Source organism: Phalangium opilio, unplaced genomic scaffold (genome assembly GCF_054372755.1).
Source record: "Phalangium opilio isolate 3A_F unplaced genomic scaffold, DU_Popi_V2 ptg000037l_1, whole genome shotgun sequence".
Lineage (NCBI taxonomy): Eukaryota > Metazoa > Arthropoda > Arachnida > Opiliones > Phalangiidae > Phalangium > Phalangium opilio.
The window spans coordinates 3,098,830-3,120,540 of NW_028324160.1; the positions used below are offsets into that span (position 1 = coordinate 3,098,830).

Below are 21,711 nucleotides of genomic sequence, written 5' to 3' on the forward strand. Positions count from 1 at the left end.
GGAAACTAAAGTGAAAAAAGCAAACGGCACGCAGTATTCCCAAGTACTGACTGAGCTCGACGCTGCTAACGTCGGCGATCGGACGAGAACCGGTGTTCTCAGCGTGATATGGCCGTTGCCGAGAGTGCTAGATAATAATTCGAATTTTAATTAAGTGAGACAAATTAACCTTCATCTTTTTCAAACAATAACAAAAAGAAAATATGTTTGCTTTTTTCATATCTATTGGAATTTAAAAGAGAAAAAAAAAGTGAAAAAGCTAACGGCACGCAGTGTTCCTAAGTGGTCGCCCTCCCAAGTACTGACTGCGCTCAACGCTCTTAACTTCGGTTACCGGACGAGAACCGGGGTATTCAGCGTGATATGGCCGTTGCCGAGAGTGCTAGTTAATAATTTGAATTTAATTAACGTTCATCTTTATAAAACAATAACAAAAAGAAGATATGTTTGCTTTTTTCATATCTGGTGGAATTTAAAAGAGGAAACAAAAGTGAAAAAACAAACGGCACGCAGTATTTCCAAGAACTGTATGCGCTCGACGCTGCTTAACTTCGGTGATCGGACGTGAACCGGTGTTTTCAGCGTGATATGGCCGTTGCCGAGAGTGCTAGTTAATAATTCGAATTTAAATTAAGTGAGACAAATTAACCTTCATCATTTTAAAACAATAACAAAAAGAAAACATGTTTGCTTTTTTCATATCTATTAAAATTTAAAAGAGGAAAAAAAAGTGAAAAAGCCAACGGCACGCAGTGTTCCTAAGTGGTCTCCCTCCCAAGTAGTGACTGCGCTCGACGCTGCTTAACTTCGGTTATCTGACGAGAACCGGTGTATTCAGCGTGATATGGCCGTTGCCGAGAGTGCTAGTTAATAATTTGAATTTAATTAACCATCATCTTTATAAAACAATAACAAAAAGAAGATATGTTTGCTTTTTTCATATCTGGTGGAATTTAAAAGAGGAAACAAAAGTGAAAAAGCAAACGGCACGCAGTATTCCCAAGTACTGTATGCGCTCGACGCTGCTTTACTTCGGTGATCGGACGTGAACCGGTGTTTTCAGCGTGATATGGCCGTTGCCGAGAGTGCTAGTTAATAATTCGAATTTAAATTAAGTGAGACAAATTAACCTTCATCATTTTAAAACAATAACAAAAAGAAAACGTGTTTGCTTTTTTCATATCTATTAAAATTTAAAAGAGGAAAAAAATGTGAAAAAGCCAACGGCACGCAGTGTTCCTAAGTGGTCTCCCTCCCAAGTAATGACTGCGCTCGACGCTGCTTAACTTTGGTTATCGGACGAGAATCGGTGTATTCAGCGTGATATGGCCGTTGCCGAGAGTGCTAGTTAATAATTTGAATTTAATTAACTTTCATCTTTATAAAACAATAACAAAAAGAAGATATGTTTGCTTTTTTCATATCTGGTGGAATTTAAAAGAGGAAACAAAAGTGAAAAAGCAAACGGCACGCAGTATTCCCAAGTACTGACTGCGCTCGACGCTGCTAACGTCGGCGATCGGACGAGAACCGGTGTTCTCAGCGTGATATGGCCGTTGCCGAGAGTGCTAGATAATAATTCGAATTTAAATTAAGTGAGACAAATTAACCTTCATCTTTTTCAAACAATAACAAAAAGAAAATATGTTTGCTTTTTTCATATCTATTGGAATTTAAAAGAGAAAAAAAAAGTGAAAAAGCTAACGGCACGCAGTGTTCCTAAGTGGTCGCCCTCCCAATTACTGACTGCGCTCGACGCTGCTTAACTTCGGTTATCTGACGAGAACCGGTGTTTTCAGCGTGATATGGCCGTTGCCGAGAGTGCTTGTTAATAATTCGAATTTAAATTAACTGAGACAAATTAACCTTCATCATTTTAAAACAATAACAAAAAGAAAACATGTTTGCTTTTTTCATATCTATTAAAATTTAAAAGAGGAAAAAAATGTGAAAAAGCCAACGGCACGCAGTGTTCCTAAGTGGTCTCCCTCCCAAGTAATGACTGCGCTCGACGCTGCTTAACTTCGGTTATCGGACGAGAATCGGTGTATTCAGCGTGATATGGCCGTTGCCGAGAGTGCTAGTTAATAATTTGAATTTAATTAACTTTCATCTTTATAAAACAATAACAAAAAGAAGATATGTTTGCTTTTTTCATATCTGGTGGAATTTGAAAGAGGAAACAAAAGTGAAAAAAGCAAACGGCACGCAGTATTCCCAAGTACTGACTGCGCTCGACGCTGCTAACGTCGGCGATCGGACGAGAACCGGTGTTCTCAGCGTGATATGGCCGTTGCCGAGAGTGCTAGATAATAATTCGAATTTAAATTAAGTGAGACAAATTAACCTTCATCTTTTTCAAACAATAACAAAAAGAAAATATGTTTGCTTTTTTCATATCTATTGGAATTTAAAAGAGAAAAAAAAAGTGAAAAAGCTAACGGCACGCAGTGTTCCTAAGTGGTCGCCCTCCCAATTACTGACTGCGCTCGACGCTGCTTAACTTCGGTTATCTGACGAGAACCGGTGTATTCAGCGTGATATGGCCGTTGCCGAGAGTGCTAGTTAATAATTTGAATTTAATTAACTTTCATCTTTATAAAACAATAACAAAAAGAAGATATGTTTGCTTTTTTCATATCTGGTGGAATTTGAAAGAGGAAACAAAAGTGAAAAAGCCAACGGCACGCAGTATTCCCAAGTACTGTATGCGCTCGACGCTGCTTAACTTCGGTGATCGGACGTGAACCGGTGTTTTCAGCGTGATATGGCCGTTGCCGAGAGTGCTAGTTAATAATTCGAATTTAAATTAAGTGAGACAAATTAACCTTCATCATTTTAAAACAATAACAAAAAGAAAACATGTTTGCTTTTTTCATATCTATTAAAATTTACAAGAGGAAAAAAAAGTGAAAAAGCCAACGGCACGCAGTGTTCCTAAGTGGTCTCCCTCCCAAGTAGTGACTGCGCTCGACGCTGCTTAACTTCGGTTATCGGACGAGAACCGGTGTATTCAGCGTTATATGGCCGTTGCCGAGAGTGCTAGTTAATAATTTGAATTTAATTAACTTTCATCTTTATAAAACAATAACAAAAAAGAAGATATGTTTGCTTTTTTCATATCTGGTGGAATTTGAAAGAGGAAACTAAAGTGAAAAAAGCAAACGGCACGCAGTATTCCCAAGTACTGACTGCGCTCGACGCTGCTAACGTCGGCGATCGGACGAGAACCGGTGTTCTCAGCGTGATATGGCCGTTGCCGAGAGTGCTAGATAATAATTCGAATTTAAATTAAGTGAGACAAATTAACCTTCATCTTTTTCAAACAATAACAAAAAGAAAATATGTTTGCTTTTTTCATATCTATTGGAATTTAAAAGAGAAAAAAAAAGTGAAAAAGCTAACGGCACGCAGTGTTCCTAAGTGGTCGCCCTCCCAAGTACTGACTGCGCTCAACGCTGCTTAACTTCGGTTATCGGACGAGAACCGGGGTATTCAGCGTGATATGGCCGTTGCCGAGAGTGCTAGTTAATAATTTGAATTTAATTAACGTTCATCTTTATAAAACAATAACAAAAAGAAGATATGTTTGCTTTTTTCATATCTGGTGGAATTTAAAAGAGGAAACAAAAGTGAAAAAACAAACTGCACGCAGTATTTCCAAGAACTGTATGCGCTCGACGCTGCTTAACTTCGGTGATCGGACGTGAACCGGTGTTTTCAGCGTGATATGGCCGTTGCCGAGAGTGCTAGTTAATAATTCGAATTTAAATTAAGTGAGACAAATTAACCTTCATCATTTTAAAACAATAACAAAAAGAAAACATGTTTGCTTTTTTCATATCTATTAAAATTTAAAAGAGGAAAAAAAAGTGAAAAAGCCAACGGCACGCAGTATTTCCAAGAACTGTATGCGCTCGACGCTGCTTAACTTCGGTGATCGGACGTGAACCGGTGTTTTCAGCGTGATATGGCCGTTGCCGAGAGTGCTAGTTAATAATTCGAATTTAAATTAAGTGAGACAAATTAACCTTCATCATTTTAAAACAATAACAAAAAGAAAACATGTTTGCTTTTTTCATATCTATTAAAATTTAAAAGAGGAAAAAAAAGTGAAAAAGCCAACGGCACGCAGTGTTCCTAAGTGGTCTCCCTCCCAAGTAGTGACTGCGCTCGACGCTGCTTAACTTCGGTTATCTGACGAGAACCGGTGTATTCAGCGTGATATGGCCGTTGCCGAGAGTGCTAGTTAATAATTTGAATTTAATTAACCATCATCTTTATAAAACAATAACAAAAAGAAGATATGTTTGCTTTTTTCATATCTGGTGGAATTTAAAAGAGGAAACAAAAGTGAAAAAGCAAACGGCACGCAGTATTCCCAAGTACTGTATGCGCTCGACGCTGCTTTACTTCGGTGATCGGACGTGAACCGGTGTTTTCAGCGTGATATGGCCGTTGCCGAGAGTGCTAGTTAATAATTCGAATTTAAATTAAGTGAGACAAATTAACCTTCATCTTTTTCAAACAATAACAAAAAGAAAATATGTTTGCTTTTTTCATATCTATTGGAATTTAAAAGAGGAAAAAAAAGTGAAAAAGCTAACGGCACGCAGTGTTCCTAAGTGGTCGCCCTCCCAAGTACTGACTGCGCTCGACGCTGCTCAACTTCGGTTATCTGAAGAGAACCGGTGTATTCAGCGTGATATGGCCGTTGCCGAGAGTGCTAGTTAATAATTTGAATTTAATTAACATTCATCTTTATAAAACAATAACAAAAAGAAGATATGTTTGCTTTTTTCATATCTGGTGGAATTTGAAAGAGGAAACAAAAGTGAAAAAGCCAACGGCACGCAGTATTCCCAAGTACTGTATGCGCTCGACGCTGCTTAACTTCGGTGATCGGACGTGAACCGGTGTTTTCAGCGTGATATGGCCGTTGCCGAGAGTGCTAGTTAATAATTCGAATTTAAATTAAGTGAGACAAATTAACCTTCATCATTTTAAAACAATAACAAAAAGAAAACATGTTTGCTTTTTTCATATCTATTAAAATTTACAAGAGGAAAAAAAAGTGAAAAAGCCAACGGCACGCAATGTTCCTAAGTGGTCTCCCTCCCAAGTAGTGACTGCGCTCGACGCTGCTTAACTTCGGTTATCGGACGAGAACCGGTGTATTCAGCGTTATATGGCCGTTGCCGAGAGTGCTAGTTAATAATTTGAATTTAATTAACTTTCATCTTTATAAAACAATAACAAAAAAGAAGATATGTTTGCTTTTTTCATATCTGGTGGAATTTGAAAGAGGAAACTAAAGTGAAAAAAGCAAACGGCACGCAGTATTCCTAAGTACTGACTGCGCTCGACGCTGCTAACGTCGGCGATCGGACGAGAACCGGTGTTCTCAGCGTGATATGGCCGTTGCCGAGAGTGCTAGATAATAATTCGAATTTAAATTAAGTGAGACAAATTAACCTTCATCTTTTTCAATCAATAACAAAAATAAAATATGTTTGCTTTTTTCATATCTATTGGAATTTAATAGAGGAAAAAAAAGTGAAAAAGCTAACGGCACGCAGTGTTCCTAAGTGGTCGCCCTCCCAAGTACTGACTGCGCTCAACGCTGCTTAACTTCGGTTATCGGACGAGAACCGGGGTATTCAGCGTGATATGGCCGTTGCCGAGAGTTCTAGTTAATAATTTGAATTTAATTAACGTTCATCTTTATAAAACAATAACAAAAAGAAGATATGTTTGCTTTTTTCATATCTGGTGGAATTTAAAAGAGGAAACAAAAGTGAAAAAACAAACGGCACGCAGTATTTCCAAGAACTGTATGCGCTCGACGCTGCTTAACTTCGGTGATCGGACGTGAACCGGTGTTTTCAGCGTGATATGGCCGTTGCCGAGAGTGCTAGTTAATAATTCGAATTTAAATTAAGTGAGACAAATTAACCTTCATCATTTTAAAACAATAACAAAAAGAAAACATGTTTGCTTTTTTCATATCTATTAAAATTTAAAAGAGGAAAAAAAAGTGAAAAAGCCAACGGCACGCAGTGTTCCTAAGTGGTCTCCCTCCCAAGTAGTGACTGCGCTCGACGCTGCTTAACTTCGGTTATCTGACGAGAACCGGTGTATTCAGCGTGATATGGCCGTTGCCGAGAGTGCTAGTTAATAATTTGAATTTAATTAACCATCATAGTTATAAAACAATAACAAAAAGAAGATATGTTTGCTTTTTTCATATCTGGTGGAATTTAAAAGAGGAAACAAAAGTGAAAAAGCAAACGGCACGCAGTATTCCCAAGTACTGTATGCGCTCGACGCTGCTTTACTTCGGTGATCGGACGAGAACCGGTGTATTCAGCGTGATATGGCCGTTGCCGAGAGTGCTAGTTAATAATTTGAATTTAATTAACCATCATCTTTATAAAACAATAACAAAAAGAAGATATGTTTGCTTTTTTCATATCTGGTGGAATTTAAAAGAGGAAACAAAAGTGAAAAAGCAAACGGCACGCAGTATTCCCAAGTACTGTATGCGCTCGACGCTGCTTTACTTCGGTGATCGGACGTGAACCGGTGTTTTCAGCGTGATATGGCCGTTGCCGAGAGTGCTAGTTAATAATTCGAATTTAAATTAAGTGAGACAAATTAACCTTCATCTTTTTCAAACAATAACAAAAAGAAAATATGTTTGCTTTTTTCATATCTATTGGAATTTAAAAGAGGAAAAAAAAGTGAAAAAGCTAACGGCACGCAGTGTTCCTAAGTGGTCGCCCTCCCAAGTACTGACTGCGCTCGACGCTGCTCAACTTCGGTTATCTGAAGAGAACCGGTGTATTCAGCGTGATATGGCCGTTGCCGAGAGTGCTAGTTAATAATTTGAATTTAATTAACATTCATCTTTATAAAACAATAACAAAAAGAAGATATGTTTGCTTTTTTCATATCTGGTGGAATTTGAAAGAGGAAACAAAAGTGAAAAAGCCAACGGCACGCAGTATTCCCAAGTACTGTATGCGCTCGACGCTGCTTAACTTCGGTGATCGGACGTGAACCGGTGTTTTCAGCGTGATATGGCCGTTGCCGAGAGTGCTAGTTAATAATTCGAATTTAAATTAAGTGAGACAAATTAACCTTCATCATTTTAAAACAATAACAAAAAGAAAACATGTTTGCTTTTTTCATATCTATTAAAATTTACAAGAGGAAAAAAAAGTGAAAAAGCCAACGGCACGCAATGTTCCTAAGTGGTCTCCCTCCCAAGTAGTGACTGCGCTCGACGCTGCTTAACTTCGGTTATCGGACGAGAACCGGTGTATTCAGCGTTATATGGCCGTTGCCGAGAGTGCTAGTTAATAATTTGAATTTAATTAACTTTCATCTTTATAAAACAATAACAAAAAAGAAGATATGTTTGCTTTTTTCATATCTGGTGGAATTTGAAAGAGGAAACTAAAGTGAAAAAAGCAAACGGCACGCAGTATTCCTAAGTACTGACTGCGCTCGACGCTGCTAACGTCGGCGATCGGACGAGAACCGGTGTTCTCAGCGTGATATGGCCGTTGCCGAGAGTGCTAGATAATAATTCGAATTTAAATTAAGTGAGACAAATTAACCTTCATCTTTTTCAATCAATAACAAAAATAAAATATGTTTGCTTTTTTCATATCTATTGGAATTTAATAGAGGAAAAAAAAGTGAAAAAGCTAACGGCACGCAGTGTTCCTAAGTGGTCGCCCTCCCAAGTACTGACTGCGCTCAACGCTGCTTAACTTCGGTTATCGGACGAGAACCGGGGTATTCAGCGTGATATGGCCGTTGCCGAGAGTTCTAGTTAATAATTTGAATTTAATTAACGTTCATCTTTATAAAACAATAACAAAAAGAAGATATGTTTGCTTTTTTCATATCTGGTGGTAATTTAAAAGAGGAAACAAAAGTGAAAAAACAAACGGCACGCAGTATTTCCAAGAACTGTATGCGATCGACGCTGCTTAACTTCGGTGATCGGACGTGAACCGGTGTTTTCAGCGTGATATGGCCGTTGCCGAGAGTGCTAGTTAATAATTCGAATTTAAATTAAGTGAGACAAATTAACCTTCATCATTTTAAAACAATAACAAAAAGAAAACATGTTTGCTTTTTTCATATCTATTAAAATTTAAAAGAGGAAAAAAAAGTGAAAAAGCCAACGGCACGCAGTGTTCCTAAGTGGTCTCCCTCCCAAGTAGTGACTGCGCTCGACGCTGCTTAACTTCGGTTATCTGACGAGAACCGGTGTATTCAGCGTGATATGGCCGTTGCCGAGAGTGCTAGTTAATAATTTGAATTTAATTAACCATCATAGTTATAAAACAATAACAAAAAGAAGATATGTTTGCTTTTTTCATATCTGGTGGAATTTAAAAGAGGAAACAAAAGTGAAAAAGCAAACGGCACGCAGTATTCCCAAGTACTGTATGCGCTCGACGCTGCTTTACTTCGGTGATCGGACGTGAACCGGTGTTTTCAGCGTGATATGGCCGTTGCCGAGAGTGCTAGTTAATAATTCGAATTTAAATTAAGTGAGACAAATTAACCTTCATCATTTTAAAACAATAACAAAAAGAAAACGTGTTTGCTTTTTTCATATCTATTAAAATTTAAAAGAGGAAAAAAAGTGAAAAAGCCAACGGCACGCAGTGTTCCTAAGTGGTCTCCCTCCCAAGTAGTGACTGCGCTCGACGCTGCTTAACTTCGGTTATCTGAAGAGAACCGGTGTATTCAGCGTGATATGGCCGTTGCCGAGAGTGCTAGTTAATAATTTGAATTTAATTAACATTCATCTTTATAAAACAATAACAAAAAGAAGATATGTTTGCTTTTTTCATATCTGGTGGAATTTGAAAGAGGAAACAAAAGTGAAAAAGCCAACGGCACGCAGTATTCCCAAGTACTGTATGCGCTCGACGCTGCTTAACTTCGGTGATCGGACGTGAACCGGTGTTTTCAGCGTGATATGGCCGTTGCCGAGAGTGCTAGTTAATAATTCGAATTTAAATTAAGTGAGACAAATTAACCTTCATCATTTTAAAACAATAACAAAAAGAAAACATGTTTGCTTTTTTCATATCTATTAAAATTTACAAGAGGAAAAAAAAGTGAAAAAGCCAACGGCACGCAATGTTCCTAAGTGGTCTCCCTCCCAAGTAGTGACTGCGCTCGACGCTGCTTAACTTCGGTTATCGGACGAGAACCGGTGTATTCAGCGTTATATGGCCGTTGCCGAGAGTGCTAGTTAATAATTTGAATTTAATTAACTTTCATCTTTATAAAACAATAACAAAAAAGAAGATATGTTTGCTTTTTTCATATCTGGTGGAATTTGAAAGAGGAAACTAAAGTGAAAAAAGCAAACGGCACGCAGTATTCCTAAGTACTGACTGCGCTCGACGCTGCTAACGTCGGCGATCGGACGAGAACCGGTGTTCTCAGCGTGATATGGCCGTTGCCGAGAGTGCTAGATAATAATTCGAATTTAAATTAAGTGAGACAAATTAACCTTCATCTTTTTCAATCAATAACAAAAATAAAATATGTTTGCTTTTTTCATATCTATTGGAATTTAATAGAGGAAAAAAAAGTGAAAAAGCTAACGGCACGCAGTGTTCCTAAGTGGTCGCCCTCCCAAGTACTGACTGCGCTCAACGCTGCTTAACTTCGGTTATCGGACGAGAACCGGGGTATTCAGCGTGATATGGCCGTTGCCGAGAGTTCTAGTTAATAATTTGAATTTAATTAACGTTCATCTTTATAAAACAATAACAAAAAGAAGATATGTTTGCTTTTTTCATATCTGGTGGTAATTTAAAAGAGGAAACAAAAGTGAAAAAACAAACGGCACGCAGTATTTCCAAGAACTGTATGCGATCGACGCTGCTTAACTTCGGTGATCGGACGTGAACCGGTGTTTTCAGCGTGATATGGCCGTTGCCGAGAGTGCTAGTTAATAATTCGAATTTAAATTAAGTGAGACAAATTAACCTTCATCATTTTAAAACAATAACAAAAAGAAAACATGTTTGCTTTTTTCATATCTATTAAAATTTAAAAGAGGAAAAAAAAGTGAAAAAGCCAACGGCACGCAGTGTTCCTAAGTGGTCTCCCTCCCAAGTAGTGACTGCGCTCGACGCTGCTTAACTTCGGTTATCTGACGAGAACCGGTGTATTCAGCGTGATATGGCCGTTGCCGAGAGTGCTAGTTAATAATTTGAATTTAATTAACCATCATAGTTATAAAACAATAACAAAAAGAAGATATGTTTGCTTTTTTCATATCTGGTGGAATTTAAAAGAGGAAACAAAAGTGAAAAAGCAAACGGCACGCAGTATTCCCAAGTACTGTATGCGCTCGACGCTGCTTTACTTCGGTGATCGGACGTGAACCGGTGTTTTCAGCGTGATATGGCCGTTGCCGAGAGTGCTAGTTAATAATTCGAATTTAAATTAAGTGAGACAAATTAACCTTCATCATTTTAAAACAATAACAAAAAGAAAACGTGTTTGCTTTTTTCATATCTATTAAAATTTAAAAGAGGAAAAAAAGTGAAAAAGCCAACGGCACGCAGTGTTCCTAAGTGGTCTCCCTCCCAAGTAATGACTGCGCTCGACGCTGCTTAACTTCGGTATTCTGACGAGAATCGGTGTATACAGCGTGATATGGCCGTTGCCGAGAGTGCTAGTTAATAATTCGAATTTAAATTAAGTGAGACAAATTAACCTTCATCATTTTAAAACAATAACAAAAAGAAAACATGTTTGCTTTTTTCATATCTATTGGAATTTAAAAGAGGAAAAAAAAGTGAAAAAGCTAACGGCACGCAGTGTTCCTAAGTGGTCGCCCTCCCAAGTACTGACTGCGCTCAACGCTGCTTAACTTTGGTTATCGGACGAGAACCGGGGTATTCAGCGTGATATGGCTGTTGCCGAGAGTTCTAGTTAATAATTTGAATTTAATTAACGTTCATCTTTATAAAACAATAACAAAAAGAAGATATGTTTGCTTTTTTCATATCTGGTGGAATTTAAAAGAGGAAACAAAAGTGAAAAAACAAACGGCACGCAGTATTTCCAAGAACTGTATGCGCTCGACGCTGCTTAACTTCGGTGATCGGACGTGAACCGGTGTTTTCAGCGTGATATGGCCGTTGCCGAGAGTGCTAGTTAATAATTCGAATTTAAATTAAGTGAGACAAATTAACCTTCATCATTTTAAAACAATAACAAAAAGAAAACATGTTTGCTTTTTTCATATCTATTAAAATTTAAAAGAGGAAAAAAAAGTGAAAAAGCCAACGGCACGCAGTATTTCCAAGAACTGTATGCGCTCGACGCTGCTTAACTTCGGTGATCGGACGTGAACCGGTGTTTTCAGCGTGATATGGCCGTTGCCGAGAGTGCTAGTTAATAATTCGAATTTAAATTAAGTGAGACAAATTAACCTTCATCATTTTAAAACAATAACAAAAAGAAAACATGTTTGCTTTTTTCATATCTATTAAAATTTAAAAGAGGAAAAAAAAGTGAAAAAGCCAACGGCACGCAGTGTTCCTAAGTGGTCTCCCTCCCAAGTAGTGACTGCGCTCGACGCTGCTTAACTTCGGTTATCTGACGAGAACCGGTGTATTCAGCGTGATATGGCCGTTGCCGAGAGTGCTAGTTAATAATTTGAATTTAATTAACCATCATCTTTATAAAACAATAACAAAAAGAAGATATGTTTGCTTTTTTCATATCTGGTGGAATTTAAAAGAGGAAACAAAAGTGAAAAAGCAAACGGCACGCAGTATTCCCAAGTACTGTATGCGCTCGACGCTGCTTTACTTCGGTGATCGGACGTGAACCGGTGTTTTCAGCGTGATATGGCCGTTGCCGAGAGTGCTAGTTAATAATTCGAATTTAAATTAAGTGAGACAAATTAACCTTCATCTTTTTCAAACAATAACAAAAAGAAAATATGTTTGCTTTTTTCATATCTATTGGAATTTAAAAGAGGAAAAAAAAGTGAAAAAGCTAACGGCACGCAGTGTTCCTAAGTGGTCGCCCTCCCAAGTACTGACTGCGCTCGACGCTGCTCAACTTCGGTTATCTGAAGAGAACCGGTGTATTCAGCGTGATATGGCCGTTGCCGAGAGTGCTAGTTAATAATTTGAATTTAATTAACATTCATCTTTATAAAACAATAACAAAAAGAAGATATGTTTGCTTTTTTCATATCTGGTGGAATTTGAAAGAGGAAACAAAAGTGAACAAGATGGCCCAAGGGCTGGGCCTTAATAGTAATTTTACACGGCTCACGTGACCCCCCGTATAGTTGATCTCCAATAAATCGTACAACTAAAAACATTTCTGAAACGCAATCGTGTATCCCCTTAATTTCTAATAACGTCACATTTCAAATAATATTAATGAAACTAAATTGTGCACCCCACTAAAGTATAATTTTTCAAAACCATACGAATCAAATAATGTATCTAAAACCAAATCCTGGATCCCCTAAACCAGAAATCACTATGACCGTAAACCGTCCCCTCTATTTTACGAAACCTAACCTAACCTAACCTAACCATTCAGCATAATCTCTGATGTATCACGCGCATGGTGCCGTTTCTTAAATTTTAACGGAATAAAATTCCGTGTAAAATTAAAAAAGTGCAGTAGTGCACGAAAATTATCATCTTGTTTCCCTTGTTTCCCTTCACTCAAAAAAGCCCGCGAGATTTAAACTACCTTTCTTTCCTCTCTCTCCGAGCGGGATGCCCCCTCTCCCTCTTCCCCCTCTCACTCAGGCAGGCAGTTCTCTCTCTACGCGGGGCTTCGTATCGCCACCGCGTACGCTAGCGATCTCTCTCTCTCATCGTAAGCGTACGTTTCGCGGACGCGACCGGTTTCCCTCTCTTATCGTAAGCGTTCGTTTCGCGGACGCGTCCGGCACAGGGACAGGGACAGGGACAGGGACAGGGACAGGGGTTTTGGTGCCGTTTCTTAAATTTTAAACGGAAAAATTCCGTGTAAAATTAAAAAGCCAACGGCACGCAGTATTCCCAAGTACTGTATGCGCTCGACGCTGCTTAACTTCGGTGATCGGACGTGAACCGGTGTTTTCAGCGTGATATGGCCGTTGCCGAGAGTGCTAGTTAATAATTCGAATTTAAATTAAGTGAGACAAATTAACCTTCATCATTTTAAAACAATAACAAAAAGAAAACATGTTTGCTTTTTTCATATCTATTAAAATTTACAAGAGGAAAAAAAAGTGAAAAAGCCAACGGCACGCAATGTTCCTAAGTGGTCTCCCTCCCAAGTAGTGACTGCGCTCGACGCTGCTTAACTTCGGTTATCGGACGAGAACCGGTGTATTCAGCGTTATATGGCCGTTGCCGAGAGTGCTAGTTAATAATTTGAATTTAATTAACTTTCATCTTTATAAAACAATAACAAAAAAGAAGATATGTTTGCTTTTTTCATATCTGGTGGAATTTGAAAGAGGAAACTAAAGTGAAAAAAGCAAACGGCACGCAGTATTCCCAAGTACTGACTGCGCTCGACGCTGCTAACGTCGGCGATCGGACGAGAACCGGTGTTCTCAGCGTGATATGGCCGTTGCCGAGAGTGCTAGATAATAATTCGAATTTAAATTAAGTGAGACAAATTAACCTTCATCTTTTTCAATCAATAACAAAAATAAAATATGTTTGCTTTTTTCATATCTATTGGAATTTTAAAGAGGAAAAAAAAGTGAAAAAGCTAACGGCACGCAGTGTTCCTAAGTGGTCGCCCTCCCAAGTACTGACTGCGCTCAACGCTGCTTAACTTCGGTTATCGGACGAGAACCGGGGTATTCAGCGTGATATGGCCGTTGCCGAGAGTTCTAGTTAATAATTTGAATTTAATTAACGTTCATCTTTATAAAACAATAACAAAAAGAAGATATGTTTGCTTTTTTCATATCTGGTGGAATTTAAAAGAGGAAACAAAAGTGAAAAAACAAACGGCACGCAGTATTCCCAAGTACTGTATGCGCTCGACGCTGCTTTACTTCGGTGATCGGACGTGAACCGGTGTTTTCAGCGTGATATGGCCGTTGCCGAGAGTGCTAGTTAATAATTCGAATTTAAATTAAGTGAGACAAATTAACCTTCATCATTTTAAAACAATAACAAAAAGAAAACGTGTTTACTTTTTTCATATCTATTAAAATTTAAAAGAGGAAAAAAAGTGAAAAAGCCAACGGCACGCAGTGTTCCTAAGTGGTCTCCCTCCCAAGTAATGACTGCGCTCGACGCTGCTTAACTTCGGTATTCTGACGAGAATCGGTGTATACAGCGTGATATGGCCGTTGCCGAGAGTGCTAGTTAATAATTCGAATTTAAATTAAGTGAGACAAATTAACCTTCATCATTTTAAAACAATAACAAAAAGAAAATATGTTTGCTTTTTTCATATCTATTGGAATTTAAAAGAGGAAAAAAAAGTGAAAAAGCTTACGGCACGCAGTGTTCCTAAGTGGTCGCCCTCCCAAGCACTGACTGCGCTCGACGCTGCTTAACTTCGGTTATCGGACGAGAAACGGTGTATTCAGCGTGATATGGCCGTTGCCGAGAGTGCTAGTTAATAATTTGAATTTAATTAACGTTCATCTTTATAAAACAATAACAAAAAGAAGATATGTTTGCTTTTTTCATATCTGGTGGAATTTAAATGAAGAAACAAAAGTGAAAAAACAAACGGCACGCAGTATTTCCAAGTACTGTATGCGCTCGACGCAGCTTATTTTCGGTGATCGGACGTGAACCGGTGTTTTCAGCGTGATATGGCCGTTGCCGAGAGTGCTAGTTAATAATTCGAATTTAAATTAAGTGAGACAAATTAACCTTCATCATTTTAAAACAATAACAAAAAGAAAACATGTTTGCTTTTTTCTTATCTATTAAAATTTAAAAGAGGAAAAAAAGTGAAAAAGCCAACGGCACGCAGTGTTCCTAAGTGGTCGCCCTCCCAAGGACTGACTGCGCTCGACGCTGCTTAACTTCGGTTATCTGACGAGAACCGGTGTATTCAGCGTGATATGGCCATTGCCGAGAGTGCTAGTTAATAATTTGAATTTAATTAACTTTCATCTTTATAAAACAATAACAAAAAGAAGATATGTTTGCTTTTTTCATATCTGGTGGAATTTGAAAGAGGAAACAAAAGTGAAAAAGCCAACGGCACGCAGTATTCCCAAGTACTGTATGCGCTCGACGCTGCTTAACTTCGGTGATCGGACGTGAACCGGTGTTTTCAGCGTGATATGGCCGTTGCCGAGAGTGCTAGTTAATAATTCGAATTTAAATTAAGTGAGACAAATTAACCTTCATCATTTTAAAACAATAACAAAAAGAAAACATGTTTGCTTTTTTCATATCTATTAAAATTTACAAGAGGAAAAAAAAGTGAAAAAGCCAACGGCACGCAGTGTTCCTAAGTGGTCTCCCTCCCAAGTAATGACTGCGCTCGACGCTGCTTAACTTCGGTATTCTGACGAGAATCGGTGTATACAGCGTGATATGGCCGTTGCCGAGAGTGCTAGTTAATAATTCGAATTTAAATTAAGTGAGACAAATTAACCTTCATCATTTTAAAACAATAACAAAAAGAAAATATGTTTGCTTTTTTCATATCTATTGGAATTTAAAAGAGGAAAAAAAAGTGAAAAAGCTTACGGCACGCAGTGTTCCTAAGTGGTCGCCCTCCCAAGTAGTGACTGCGCTCGACGCTGCTTAACTTCGGTTATCGGACGAGAACCGGTGAATTCAGCTTGATATGGCCGTTGCCGAGAGTGCTAGTTAATAATTTGAATTTAATTAACCTTCATCTTTATAAAACAATAACAAAAAGAAGATATGTTTGCTTTTTTCATATCTGGTGGCATTTGAAAGAGGAAACAAAAGTGAAAAAGCAAACGGCACGCAGTATTCCCAAGTACTGACTGCGCTCGACGCTGCTAACGTCGGCGATCGGACGAGAACCGGTGTTCTCAGCGTGATATGGCCGTTGCCGAGAGTGCTAGATAATAATTCGAATTTAAATTAAGTGAGACAAATTAACCTTCATCTTTTTCAAACAATAACAAAAAGAAAATATGTTTGCTTTTTTCATATCTATTGGAATTTAAAAGAGGAAAAAAAAGTGAAAAAGCTAACGGCACGCAGTGTTCCTAAGTGGTCGCCCTCCCAAGTACTGACTGCGCTCGACGCTGCTCAACTTCGGTTATCTGAAGAGAACCGGTGTATTCAGCGTGATATGGCCGTTGCCGAGAGTGCTAGTTAATAATTTGAATTTAATTAACATTCATCTTTATAAAACAATAACAAAAAGAAGATATGTTTGCTTTTTTCATATCTGGTGGAATTTGAAAGAGGAAACAAAAGTGAAAAAGCCAACGGCACGCAGTATTCCCAAGTACTGTATGCGCTCGACGCTGCTTAACTTCGGTGATCGGACGTGAACCGGTGTTTTCAGCGTGATATGGCCGTTGCCGAGAGTGCTAGTTAATAATTCGAATTTAAATTAAGTGAGACAAATTAACCTTCATCATTTTAAAACAATAACAAAAAGAAAACATGTTTGCTTTTTTCATATCTATTAAAATTTACAAGAGGAAAAAAAAGTGAAAAAGCCAACGGCACGCAGTGTTCCTAAGTGGTCTCCCTCCCAAGTAGTGACTGCGCTCGACGCTGCTTAACTTCGGTTATCGGACGAGAACCGGTGTATTCAGCGTTATATGGCCGTTGCCGAGAGTGCTAGTTAATAATTTGAATTTAATTAACTTTCATCTTTATAAAACAATAACAAAAAAGAAGATATGTTTGCTTTTTTCATATCTGGTGGAATTTGAAAGAGGAAACTAAAGTGAAAAAAGCAAACGGCACGCAGTATTCCCAAGTACTGACTGCGCTCGACGCTGCTAACGTCGGCGATCGGACGAGAACCGGTGTTCTCAGCGTGATATGGCCGTTGCCGAGAGTGCTAGATAATAATTCGAATTTAAATTAAGTGAGACAAATTAACCTTCATCTTTTTCAATCAATAACAAAAATAAAATATGTTTGCTTTTTTCATATCTATTGGAATTTAAAAGAGGAAAAAAAGTGAAAAAGCTAACGGCACGCAGTGTTCCTAAGTGGTCGCCCTCCCAAGTACTGACTGCGCTCAACGCTGCTTAACTTCGGTTATCGGACGAGAACCGGGGTATTCAGCGTGATATGGCCGTTGCCGAGAGTTCTAGTTAATAATTTGAATTTAATTAACGTTCATCTTTATAAAACAATAACAAAAAGAAGATATGTTTGCTTTTTTCATATCTGGTGGAATTTAAAAGAGGAAACAAAAGTGAAAAAACAAACGGCACGCAGTATTTCCAAGAACTGTATGCGCTCGACGCTGCTTAACTTCGGTGATCGGACGTGAACCGGTGTTTTCAGCGTGATATGGCCGTTGCCGAGAGTGCTAGTTAATAATTCGAATTTAAATTAAGTGAGACAAATTAACCTTCATCATTTTAAAACAATAACAAAAAGAAAACATGTTTGCTTTTTTCATATCTATTAAAATTTAAAAGAGGAAAAAAAAGTGAAAAAGCCAACGGCACGCAGTGTTCCTAAGTGGTCTCCCTCCCAAGTAGTGACTGCGCTCGACGCTGCTTAACTTCGGTTATCTGACGAGAACCGGTGTATTCAGCGTGATATGGCCGTTGCCGAGAGTGCTAGTTAATAATTTGAATTTAATTAACCATCATCTTTATAAAACAATAACAAAAAGAAGATATGTTTGCTTTTTTCATATCTGGTGGAATTTAAAAGAGGAAACAAAAGTGAAAAAGCAAACGGCACGCAGTATTCCCAAGTACTGTATGCGCTCAACGCTGCTTTACTTCGGTGATCGGACGTGAACCGGTGTTTTCAGCGTGATATGGCCGTTGCCGAGAGTGCTAGTTAATAATTCGAATTTAAATTAAGTGAGACAAATTAACCTTCATCATTTTAAAACAATAACAAAAAGAAAATACGTTTGCTTTTTTCATATCTATTGGAATTTAAAAGAGGAAAAAAAAGTGAAAAAGCTTACGGCACGCAGTGTTCCTAAGTGGTCGCCCTCCCAAGCACTGACTGCGCTCGACGCTGCTTAACTTCGGTTATCGGACGAGAACCGGTGTATTCAGCGTTATATGGCCGTTGCCGAGAGTGCTAGTTAATAATTTGAATTTAATTAACTTTCATCTTTATAAAACAATAACAAAAAAGAAGATATGTTTGCTTTTTTCATATCTGGTGGAATTTGAAAGAGGAAACTAGAGTGAAAAAAGCAAACGGCACGCAGTATTCCCAAGTACTGACTGCGCTCGACGCTGCTAACGTCGGCGATCGGACGAGAACCGGTGTTCTCAGCGTGATATGGCCGTTGCCGAGAGTGCTAGATAATAATTCGAATTTAAATTAAGTGAGACAAATTAACCTTCATCTTTTTCAAACAATAACAAAAATAAAATATGTTTGCTTTTTTCATATCTATTGGAATTTAAAAGAGGAAAAAAAAGTGAAAAAGCTAACGGCACGCAGTGTTCCTAAGTGGTCGCCCTCCCAAGTACTGACTGCGCTCGACGCTGCTTAACTTCGGTTATCTGACGAGAACCGGTGTATTCAGCGTGATATGGCCGTTGCCGAGAGTGCTTGTTAATAATTTGAATTTAATTAACTTTCATCTTTATAAAACAATAACAAAAAGAAGATATGTTTGCATTTTTCATATCTGGTGGAATTTGAAAGAGGAAACAAAAGTGAAAAAGCCAACGGCACGCAGTATTCCCAAGTACTGTATGCGCTCGACGCTGCTTAACTTCGGTGATCGGACGTGAACCGGTGTTTTCAGCGTGATATGGCCGTTGCCGAGAGTGCTAGTTAATAATTCGAATTTAAATTAAGTGAGACAAATAAACCTTCATCATTTTAAAACAATAACAAAAAGAAAACATGTTTGCTTTTTTCATATCTATTAAAATTTACAAGAGGAAAAAAAGTGAAAAAGCCAACGGCACGCAGTGTTCCTAAGTGGTCTCCCTCCCAAGTAGTGACTGCGCTCGACGCTGCTTAACTTCGGTTATCGGACGAGAACCGGTGTATTCAGCGTTATATGGCCGTTGCCGCGAGTGCTAGTTAATAATTTGAATATAATTAACTTTCATCTTTATAAAACAATAACAAAAAAGAAGATATGTTTGCTTTTTTCATATCTGGTGGAATTTGAAAGAGGAAACAAAAGTGAAAAAGCCAACGGCACGCAGTATTCCCAAGTACTGTATGCGCTCGACGCTGCTTAACTACGGTGATCGGACGTGAACCGGTGTTTTCAGCGTGATATGGCCGTTGCCGAGAGTGCTAGTTAATAATTCGAATTTAAATTAAGTGAGACAAATTAACCTTCATCATTTTAAAACAATAACAAAAAGAAAACGTGTTTACTTTTTTCATATCTATTAAAATTTAAAAGAGGAAAAAAAGTGAAAAAGCCAACGGCACGAAGTGTTCCTAAGTGGTCTCCCTCCCAAGTAATGACTGCGCTCGACGCTGCTTAACTTCGGTATTCTGACGAGAATCGGTGTATACAGCGTGATATGGCCGTTGCCGAGAGTGCTAGTTAATAATTCGAATTTAAATTAAGTGAGACAAATTAACCTTCATCATTTTAAAACAATAACAAAAAGAAAATATGTTTGCTTTTTTCATATCTATTGGAATTTAAAAGAGGAAAAAAAAGTGAAAAAGCTTACGGCACGCAGTGTTCCTAAGTGGTCGCCCTCCCAAGCACTGACTGCGCTCGACGCTGCTTAACTTCGGTTATCGGACGAGAAACGGTGTATTCAGCGTGATATGGCCGTTGCCGAGAGTGCTAGTTAATAATTTGAATTTAATTAACTTTCATCTTTATAAAACAATAACAAAAAGAAGATATGTTTGCTTTTTTCATATCTGGTGGAATTTGAAAGAGGAAACAAAAGTGAAAAAGCCAACGGCACGCAGTATTCCCAAGTACTGTATGCGCTCGACGCTGCTTAACTTCGGTGATCGGACGTGAACCGGTGTTTTCAGCGTGATATGGCCGTTGCCGAGAGTGCTAGTTAATAATTCGAATTTAAATTAAGTGAGACAAATTAACCTTCATCATTTTAAAACAATAACAAAAAGAAAACATGTTTGCTTTTTTCATATCTATTAAAATTTAAAAGAGGAAAAAAAAGTGAAAAAGCCAACGGCACGCAGTGTTCCTAAGTGGTCTCCCTCCCAAGTAGTGACTGCGCTCGACGCTGCTTAACTTCGGTTATCTGACGAGAACCGGTGTATTCAGCGTGATATGGCCGTTGCCGAGAGTGCTAGTTAATAATTTGAATTTAATTAACCATCATCTTTATAAAACAATAACAAAAAGAAGATATGTTTGCTTTTTTCATATCTGGTGGAATTTAAAAGAGGAAACAAAAGTGAAAAAGCAAACGGCACGCAGTATTCCCAAGTACTGTATGCGCTCGACGCTGCTTTACTTCGGTGATCGGACGTGAACCGGTGTTTTCAGCGTGATATGGCCGTTGCCGAGAGTGCTAGTTAATAATTCGAATTTAAATTAAGTGAGACAAATTAACCTTCATCATTTTAAAACAATAACAAAAAGAAAATATGTTTGCTTTTTTCATATCTATTGGAATTTAAAAGAGGAAAAAAAAGTGAAAAAGCTTACGGCACGCAGTGTTCCTAAGTGGTCGCCCTCCCAAGCACTGACTGCGCTCGACGCTGCTTAACTTCGGTTATCGGACGAGAACCGGTGTATTCAGCGTTATATGGCCGTTGCCGAGAGTGCTAGTTAATAATTTGAATTTAATTAACTTTCATCTTTATAAAACAATAACAAAAAAGAAGATATGTTTGCTTTTTTCATATCTGGTGGAATTTGAAAGAGGAAACTAGAGTGAAAAAAGCAAACGGCACGCAGTATTCCCAAGTACTGACTGCGCTCGACGCTGCTAACGTCGGCGATCGGACGTGAACCGGTGTTTTCAGCGTGATATGGCCGTTGCCGAGAGTGCTAGTTAATAATTCGAATTTAAATTAAGTGAGACAAATTAACCTTCATCATTTTAAAACAATAACAAAAAGAAAACGTGTTTACTTTTTTCATATCTATTAAAATTTAAAAGAGGAAAAAAAGTGAAAAAGCCAACGGCACGAAGTGTTCCTAAGTGGTCTCCCTCCCAAGTAATGACTGCGCTCGACGCTGCTTAACTTCGGTATTCTGACGAGAATCGGTGTATACAGCGTGATATGGCCGTTGCCGAGAGTGCTAGTTAATAATTCGAATTTAAATTAAGTGAGACAAATTAACCTTCATCATTTTAAAACAATAACAAAAAGAAAATATGTTTGCTTTTTTCATATCTATTGGAATTTAAAAGAGGAAAAAAAAGTGAAAAAGCTTACGGCACGCAGTGTTCCTAAGTGGTCGCCCTCCCAAGCACTGACTGCGCTCGACGCTGCTTAACTTCGGTTATCGGACGAGAAACGGTGTATTCAGCGTGATATGGCCGTTGCCGAGAGTGCTAGTTAATAATTTGAATTTAATTAACTTTCATCTTTA

At 38.3% G+C, this 21,711-nt stretch overlaps 56 pseudogenes; all 56 read right to left on the reverse strand.

Annotated features, from left to right (window-relative positions):
* Nucleotides 1–257: 257 nt before the first annotated feature.
* LOC149683037 (5S ribosomal RNA) lies at nt 258–375 on the reverse strand (annotated as a pseudogene).
* Nucleotides 376–737: 362 nt separating this feature from the next.
* Nucleotides 738–856, reverse strand: LOC149683038 (5S ribosomal RNA; annotated as a pseudogene).
* A 362-nt stretch (nt 857–1,218) lies between these two features.
* Nucleotides 1,219–1,337, reverse strand: LOC149683039 (5S ribosomal RNA; annotated as a pseudogene).
* A 361-nt stretch (nt 1,338–1,698) lies between these two features.
* Nucleotides 1,699–1,817, reverse strand: LOC149683040 (5S ribosomal RNA; annotated as a pseudogene).
* Nucleotides 1,818–1,954: 137 nt separating this feature from the next.
* On the reverse strand, nt 1,955–2,073 carry LOC149683041 (5S ribosomal RNA; annotated as a pseudogene).
* Nucleotides 2,074–2,435: 362 nt separating this feature from the next.
* LOC149683042 (5S ribosomal RNA) lies at nt 2,436–2,554 on the reverse strand (annotated as a pseudogene).
* Nucleotides 2,555–2,676: 122 nt separating this feature from the next.
* On the reverse strand, nt 2,677–2,779 carry LOC149683043 (5S ribosomal RNA; annotated as a pseudogene).
* A 137-nt stretch (nt 2,780–2,916) lies between these two features.
* LOC149683044 (5S ribosomal RNA) lies at nt 2,917–3,035 on the reverse strand (annotated as a pseudogene).
* A 363-nt stretch (nt 3,036–3,398) lies between these two features.
* Nucleotides 3,399–3,517, reverse strand: LOC149683045 (5S ribosomal RNA; annotated as a pseudogene).
* Nucleotides 3,518–4,119: 602 nt separating this feature from the next.
* On the reverse strand, nt 4,120–4,238 carry LOC149683046 (5S ribosomal RNA; annotated as a pseudogene).
* A 362-nt stretch (nt 4,239–4,600) lies between these two features.
* LOC149683047 (5S ribosomal RNA) lies at nt 4,601–4,719 on the reverse strand (annotated as a pseudogene).
* Nucleotides 4,720–4,841: 122 nt separating this feature from the next.
* On the reverse strand, nt 4,842–4,944 carry LOC149683048 (5S ribosomal RNA; annotated as a pseudogene).
* Nucleotides 4,945–5,081: 137 nt separating this feature from the next.
* LOC149683049 (5S ribosomal RNA) lies at nt 5,082–5,200 on the reverse strand (annotated as a pseudogene).
* Nucleotides 5,201–5,563: 363 nt separating this feature from the next.
* LOC149683050 (5S ribosomal RNA) lies at nt 5,564–5,682 on the reverse strand (annotated as a pseudogene).
* A 362-nt stretch (nt 5,683–6,044) lies between these two features.
* On the reverse strand, nt 6,045–6,163 carry LOC149683051 (5S ribosomal RNA; annotated as a pseudogene).
* Nucleotides 6,164–6,750: 587 nt separating this feature from the next.
* On the reverse strand, nt 6,751–6,869 carry LOC149683052 (5S ribosomal RNA; annotated as a pseudogene).
* Nucleotides 6,870–6,991: 122 nt separating this feature from the next.
* Nucleotides 6,992–7,094, reverse strand: LOC149683053 (5S ribosomal RNA; annotated as a pseudogene).
* A 137-nt stretch (nt 7,095–7,231) lies between these two features.
* On the reverse strand, nt 7,232–7,350 carry LOC149683054 (5S ribosomal RNA; annotated as a pseudogene).
* A 363-nt stretch (nt 7,351–7,713) lies between these two features.
* Nucleotides 7,714–7,832, reverse strand: LOC149683055 (5S ribosomal RNA; annotated as a pseudogene).
* Nucleotides 7,833–8,195: 363 nt separating this feature from the next.
* LOC149683056 (5S ribosomal RNA) lies at nt 8,196–8,314 on the reverse strand (annotated as a pseudogene).
* Nucleotides 8,315–8,675: 361 nt separating this feature from the next.
* On the reverse strand, nt 8,676–8,794 carry LOC149683057 (5S ribosomal RNA; annotated as a pseudogene).
* Nucleotides 8,795–8,916: 122 nt separating this feature from the next.
* Nucleotides 8,917–9,019, reverse strand: LOC149683058 (5S ribosomal RNA; annotated as a pseudogene).
* Nucleotides 9,020–9,156: 137 nt separating this feature from the next.
* LOC149683059 (5S ribosomal RNA) lies at nt 9,157–9,275 on the reverse strand (annotated as a pseudogene).
* A 363-nt stretch (nt 9,276–9,638) lies between these two features.
* On the reverse strand, nt 9,639–9,757 carry LOC149683060 (5S ribosomal RNA; annotated as a pseudogene).
* A 363-nt stretch (nt 9,758–10,120) lies between these two features.
* LOC149683061 (5S ribosomal RNA) lies at nt 10,121–10,239 on the reverse strand (annotated as a pseudogene).
* Nucleotides 10,240–10,600: 361 nt separating this feature from the next.
* On the reverse strand, nt 10,601–10,719 carry LOC149683062 (5S ribosomal RNA; annotated as a pseudogene).
* Nucleotides 10,720–10,856: 137 nt separating this feature from the next.
* On the reverse strand, nt 10,857–10,975 carry LOC149683063 (5S ribosomal RNA; annotated as a pseudogene).
* Nucleotides 10,976–11,577: 602 nt separating this feature from the next.
* Nucleotides 11,578–11,696, reverse strand: LOC149683064 (5S ribosomal RNA; annotated as a pseudogene).
* Nucleotides 11,697–12,058: 362 nt separating this feature from the next.
* LOC149683065 (5S ribosomal RNA) lies at nt 12,059–12,177 on the reverse strand (annotated as a pseudogene).
* An 893-nt stretch (nt 12,178–13,070) lies between these two features.
* Nucleotides 13,071–13,173, reverse strand: LOC149683066 (5S ribosomal RNA; annotated as a pseudogene).
* Nucleotides 13,174–13,310: 137 nt separating this feature from the next.
* On the reverse strand, nt 13,311–13,429 carry LOC149683067 (5S ribosomal RNA; annotated as a pseudogene).
* A 363-nt stretch (nt 13,430–13,792) lies between these two features.
* Nucleotides 13,793–13,911, reverse strand: LOC149683068 (5S ribosomal RNA; annotated as a pseudogene).
* A 361-nt stretch (nt 13,912–14,272) lies between these two features.
* Nucleotides 14,273–14,391, reverse strand: LOC149683069 (5S ribosomal RNA; annotated as a pseudogene).
* Nucleotides 14,392–14,528: 137 nt separating this feature from the next.
* On the reverse strand, nt 14,529–14,647 carry LOC149683070 (5S ribosomal RNA; annotated as a pseudogene).
* A 361-nt stretch (nt 14,648–15,008) lies between these two features.
* Nucleotides 15,009–15,127, reverse strand: LOC149683071 (5S ribosomal RNA; annotated as a pseudogene).
* A 122-nt stretch (nt 15,128–15,249) lies between these two features.
* Nucleotides 15,250–15,352, reverse strand: LOC149683072 (5S ribosomal RNA; annotated as a pseudogene).
* Nucleotides 15,353–15,489: 137 nt separating this feature from the next.
* On the reverse strand, nt 15,490–15,608 carry LOC149683073 (5S ribosomal RNA; annotated as a pseudogene).
* A 137-nt stretch (nt 15,609–15,745) lies between these two features.
* On the reverse strand, nt 15,746–15,864 carry LOC149683074 (5S ribosomal RNA; annotated as a pseudogene).
* Nucleotides 15,865–16,225: 361 nt separating this feature from the next.
* On the reverse strand, nt 16,226–16,344 carry LOC149683075 (5S ribosomal RNA; annotated as a pseudogene).
* A 122-nt stretch (nt 16,345–16,466) lies between these two features.
* On the reverse strand, nt 16,467–16,569 carry LOC149683076 (5S ribosomal RNA; annotated as a pseudogene).
* Nucleotides 16,570–16,706: 137 nt separating this feature from the next.
* LOC149683077 (5S ribosomal RNA) lies at nt 16,707–16,825 on the reverse strand (annotated as a pseudogene).
* A 362-nt stretch (nt 16,826–17,187) lies between these two features.
* LOC149683078 (5S ribosomal RNA) lies at nt 17,188–17,306 on the reverse strand (annotated as a pseudogene).
* Nucleotides 17,307–17,668: 362 nt separating this feature from the next.
* Nucleotides 17,669–17,787, reverse strand: LOC149683079 (5S ribosomal RNA; annotated as a pseudogene).
* Nucleotides 17,788–17,909: 122 nt separating this feature from the next.
* Nucleotides 17,910–18,012, reverse strand: LOC149683080 (5S ribosomal RNA; annotated as a pseudogene).
* A 137-nt stretch (nt 18,013–18,149) lies between these two features.
* LOC149683081 (5S ribosomal RNA) lies at nt 18,150–18,268 on the reverse strand (annotated as a pseudogene).
* A 363-nt stretch (nt 18,269–18,631) lies between these two features.
* LOC149683082 (5S ribosomal RNA) lies at nt 18,632–18,750 on the reverse strand (annotated as a pseudogene).
* A 122-nt stretch (nt 18,751–18,872) lies between these two features.
* On the reverse strand, nt 18,873–18,975 carry LOC149683083 (5S ribosomal RNA; annotated as a pseudogene).
* Nucleotides 18,976–19,111: 136 nt separating this feature from the next.
* Nucleotides 19,112–19,230, reverse strand: LOC149683084 (5S ribosomal RNA; annotated as a pseudogene).
* A 123-nt stretch (nt 19,231–19,353) lies between these two features.
* Nucleotides 19,354–19,456, reverse strand: LOC149683085 (5S ribosomal RNA; annotated as a pseudogene).
* Nucleotides 19,457–19,592: 136 nt separating this feature from the next.
* Nucleotides 19,593–19,711, reverse strand: LOC149683086 (5S ribosomal RNA; annotated as a pseudogene).
* A 137-nt stretch (nt 19,712–19,848) lies between these two features.
* Nucleotides 19,849–19,967, reverse strand: LOC149683087 (5S ribosomal RNA; annotated as a pseudogene).
* A 122-nt stretch (nt 19,968–20,089) lies between these two features.
* On the reverse strand, nt 20,090–20,192 carry LOC149683088 (5S ribosomal RNA; annotated as a pseudogene).
* A 137-nt stretch (nt 20,193–20,329) lies between these two features.
* Nucleotides 20,330–20,448, reverse strand: LOC149683089 (5S ribosomal RNA; annotated as a pseudogene).
* Nucleotides 20,449–20,810: 362 nt separating this feature from the next.
* On the reverse strand, nt 20,811–20,929 carry LOC149683090 (5S ribosomal RNA; annotated as a pseudogene).
* Nucleotides 20,930–21,291: 362 nt separating this feature from the next.
* Nucleotides 21,292–21,410, reverse strand: LOC149683091 (5S ribosomal RNA; annotated as a pseudogene).
* A 137-nt stretch (nt 21,411–21,547) lies between these two features.
* Nucleotides 21,548–21,666, reverse strand: LOC149683092 (5S ribosomal RNA; annotated as a pseudogene).
* Between the last annotated feature and the right edge of the window lie 45 nt (nt 21,667–21,711).